We start from the raw sequence: 5,000 nt of genomic DNA, 5'->3' as shown, positions 1-5,000 counted from the left end.
TCTCTTTTACTTGTTTCCAGTCATTTGACTGCGGCCATGCTGGAGCACCGCCTTTAGTCGAGCAAATCGACCCCGGGACTTATTCTTTTGTAAGCCCAGTACTTATTCTATCAGTCTCTTTTGCCGAACCGCTAAGTGACGGGGACATAAACACACCACCATCGGTTGTCAAGCAATGCTAGGGGGACAAACACAGACACACAAACACACACACACATATACATTATATATACATATATACGACGGGCTTCTTTCAGTTTCCGTCTACCAAATCCACTCACAAGGCATTGGTTGGCCCGGGCTATAGCAGAAGACACTTGCCCAAGGTGCCATGCAGTGGGACTGAACCCAGAACCATGTGGTTGGTGAGCAAGCTACTTACCACACAGCTACTCCTGCGCCTATATATATATATATATATATATATAAATATATATATATATGTGTGTGTGTGTGTGTGTGTGTACATATATACGATGGGCTTCTTTCAGTTTCCGTCTACCAAATCCACTCACAAGGCTTTGGTCAGCCCGGGGCTGTAGCAGAAGACACTTGCCCAAGGTGCCACGCAGTGGGACTGAACCCGGAACTATGTGGTTGGTAAGCAAGCTGTTTTGGTATGCATGATGGTGCCAGGGCGGAATAGGTCGTGCCTTGCGGTGTTTACGTACGTCTGTTTAAGTTCTGACTTCAAATCCCGCCGATGTCGACTTTATCTTTTACACCCATCTGAGGTTGATAAAATAAAAGTACCATCATATACATCAATCTTTTTAATTTGTAGGCATACCTACATAAACGTGCCCCCTCCACCGACTTCGTTTCTGCATAGCTTTAAAAGAATAAAAATTGGTATTTTTTAATCAAATCTTCTACAAATCTTCTATAGGCGCAGGGGTGGCTGTGTGGTAAGTAGCTTGCTCACCAACCACATGGTTCCGGGTTCAGTCCCACTGCGTGGCATCTTGGGCAAGTGTCTTCTACTATAGCCCCGGGCCGACCAATGCCTTGTGAGTGGATTTGGTAGACGGAAACTGAAAGAAGCCTGTCGTATATATATATATATATATATATATATGTATATGTGTGTGTGTGTGTGTCTGTGTTTGTCCCCCTAGCATTGCTTGACAACCGATGCTGGTGTGTTTACGTCCCCGTCACTTAGCGGTTCGGCAAAAGAGACCGATAGAATAAGCACTGGGCTTACAAAAAATAAGTCCCGGGGTCGACTAAAGGCGGTGCTCCAGCATGGCCGCAATCAAAATGACTGAAACAAGTAAAAGAGTAGAGAGTAAACACCTTTCAGATGGGGTAGATTACGATTAATTATGGAAATATACATCACACATCACATAAATCTATAAAATGGAACTTTAAATTTTATACGATAATAGCATAAAAAAACAAGGACGGGAGTGTCAAGGCTGGAATGCATTTGATCATAGTTGACCGTGGGCCAAGCAGTAACAACTTCTATTGCTGTTCCTCTATGTGGTTTCGCCATCTGCTAGAAATAGCGGGCAAAATCTCCTTAAAATCCAACCTTACTAATGTTTGTCGGTATGTATGTGTGCTCACCAATTTCCCTTTCTTTTCCTTTTCTTGTTTTTAAAACACACAAAATCCCAAAATAATCGGCGTAACTTCGGTATAGGTACCGGAAGTTCCGGATACATTTCAAGAAAGTGGGTTTATATATATATATATATATATATATATATATTATATATATATATATATATATATGGGGGGTTAGGGTTAGAGGTGGGAGAAAAGGGTTTCTGTTATCCAGTTATGACCATCCAGTATTTTATTCAATTTTGTCTAAAACTACACAAGTCAGAATGTCCCTTAGTAAAAAAATTAGCAAGGTTTGATTTTAAGGAGATTTTGCCTGCTATTTCTAGCAGATGGTCAAACCACATAGAGGAACAGCAATAGAAGTTGTTACTGCTTGGCCCACGGTCAACTATGATCAAATGCATTCCAGCCTTGACACTCCTGTCCTTGTTTTTTTATGATATTATCGAATGTGTCCTTTTTTTTTCTAATATAGTCAAGAGTGAGATCAGAGCGAGAATTTGGCTGCTATTTCTAGCAGGTGGAGGAGCCATGAAAGAAGCTCTTCTATGTTTATAGTTGGATCACAGACCTGGAGGCTGTTTTGATTTAGCCCCGGGTGAGATCTGATCGGGTAGATATATCACCAAAAATAGTCCAACGTGACCACCCCGTCTTTTCCTCCATACAAGAAACAAAAGACCACATTAAACGCACATGACCTTCTCTAAGACGGTGAGGGGTGATTTGAATTAGATGTATTAACTGCTATTTCTAGCAGGTCGAACGCTTTTTACTAAAAGTCTCGTTCGCTCTTATTGTGATAATGGTTTTGGTACGGACGATGGTGCAAAGCCCTTAGGTGTTTAGCTACGTCGAACTTTCCCAATTAGACACCTGGAGTCGATAAATTAAATTACCATTAAATACAAAAGACAGTTTTAATCAAATTCATCCATTGAATTTGAAGGCACACCTACACTTGTGTGCCCCACTCCGTCAATTTTTTGCTTCCATATAACTTTCAGAAAAATTGATATTTTTTAATGCAATCTTCTACAAATACTTTACAGGTGGTGTAGAATACGATTATTTGGCGATCCTTCGGTATAGGTACTTCTATTGCTGTTCCTCTATGTGGTTTCACCATCTGCTAGAAATAGCAGGCAAAATCTCCTTAAAATCGAACTTTACTAATTTTTTAAAAAGGGACATTCTAACTTGTGTAGTTTTAGACAAATTTGAATAAAATACTGGATGGTCATAACTTGATTAACTATGATTCTTGGTCTGCTTGATTAGTGTACACTTGAGTATTTTCTTTTTTTACTGCGGCCATGCTGGGGCACCACCTTGGAGAACTTCAAATGAATCGACCCTAGTACTATTTTATTTTTAAAAAGCCTGGTACTTTATATTGGTCTCGTTTTATTGAGCTGCTAAGTTATATGGATGTAAAGAAACCAACACCGGTTGTCAAGCAGTGGCAGGGGACAAATACAGACACATACATCGATACAACAGCTTCTTTCAGTTTCCTTCTACCAAATCCACTCACAAGGCTTTGGTTGGCCTGAGGCTATAGTAGAAGACACTTGCCCTAAATGCCACACTGTAGCACTGAACCCAGAACATCTTATATATATATGTGGCTGTGTGGTAAGTAGCTTGCTAACCAACCACATGGTTCCGGGTTCAGTCCCACTGCGTGGCACCTTGGGCAAGTGTCTTCTGCTATAGCCCCGGGCCGACCAATGCCTTGTGAGTGGATTTGGTAGATGGAAACTGAAAGAAGCCTGTCGTATGTATGTGTGTGTATATGTTTGTGTGTCTGTGTTTGTCCCCCTAGCATTGCTTGACAACCGATGCTGGTGTGTTTATGTCCCCGTCACTTAGCGGTTCGGCAAAAAGAGACCGATAGAATAAGTACTGGGCTTACAAAGAATAAGTCCTGGGGGTCGATCTGCTTGACTAAAGGCGGTGCTCCAGCATGGCCGCAGTCAAATGACTGAAACAAGTAAAAAATATATATATATATATATATATATATATATAAGTAATGAAAAATATAGATTCAGATGAATATGGTACTTAAGTTAAAGGCACCAGAATTTCGTATGGTATTATCCATATAAATCAAATGGGATGATTATAATCAAAAATAAGCAACAAGGATATCCAAGCTAGAATGGTACAATTGTTTCATGCTACTTCATTTTATTAAACACTGTAAGTATTACATCAGTTTTAAAATGTCGAGCAATCTTCAGCCACATATAGAATTTTTCAATTAAACGGACAATGCCCATTCTTATACTTATTTCATGATATATATATATAAATATAAATAGGAAAAAAAGCAACAAGAATGGATTAAAATCTCGGTACGATCGTTTCATACGAGGACATCTTTAATAAGCTACAAAAACGATCGTACCGAGATTTTAATCCATTCTTGTTGCTTTTTTTCCTTTTTTTTCCTATTTATAATCACCCCACTTGTCGTATGGCTAACACCATATAGATATCCGGTGCATCCTGGTTAAGGACCATATTCATGTGAATTCTTTAGAATTCACTAGAATCTCAATTACTTAACCGATTATATATAAATATATATATATATATATACATAAGTAATGAAAAGTTATGGAGGTGGACTCTTTTCAAGAAACAATAGCATAGGGCTTGATTTATTGAGCAATTAGATTAAATTATTAATTTGAAAGAGACAAGTTCCTAGGTCAATAATACTCTTCGTCAAAGCCGACACATATCTAAGCCATTATATGCAAATGCATAACAAATAAAAACATATATATATATACATATAATAGTGTAACTCCGGGTACGGAATTACACTATTATATATATATATATATATGTTTTTATTTGTTATGTGTCTCGCATGCTTATAATGACTTATATATGCCCTCCGTGTTCAGATATGTGTCGGCTTTGATGAGGAGAATTACCGACCTTGGAACTTGTCTTTTTCAAATTAATACTTTAATATATATATATATGTGCTGGTGGCACATGAAAAACATTCGAGCGAGGTTGTTGCCAGTGCTGCTGGACTGGCTCCGTTGCCAGTACCACCTGACTGGCCCTCATGCCGGTCACACATAAAAGGCGCCATTCGAGCATGATCGTTACCAGTGTCGCCTTACTGGGCACCTGTGCCGGTGGCATGTGTAAAAAGATTTGAGCGAGGTGTTTGCCAGTACCACCTGACTGGACCTCATGCCGGCACCCACTACACTCTCGGAGTGGTTGGCGTTGGGAAGGGCATCCAGGTGTAGAAACTCTGCCAAATCAAGATTGGAGCCTGGTGCAGCCATCTGGTTCGCCAGTCCTCAGTCAAATCGTCCAACCCATGCTAGCATGGAAAGCGGACGTTAAACGATGATGATGGTGTATTGTTTACTCTCTTTACT

General features: G+C 39.6%; 1 protein-coding gene across 1 annotated transcript in view; it reads left to right on the top strand.

Moving 5' to 3' along the window:
• Positions 1–5,000, top strand: part of LOC115226221 (zinc finger protein 391-like) — a 15,411-nt gene that overhangs the window by 1,316 nt on the left and 9,095 nt on the right. The window lies entirely within an intron of this gene.

This window comes from Octopus sinensis, linkage group LG29 (assembly GCF_006345805.1).
Source record: "Octopus sinensis linkage group LG29, ASM634580v1, whole genome shotgun sequence".
Taxonomy (NCBI): Eukaryota; Metazoa; Mollusca; class Cephalopoda; order Octopoda; family Octopodidae; genus Octopus; species Octopus sinensis.
This window is presented reverse-complemented; position numbering and strand designations above follow the sequence as displayed.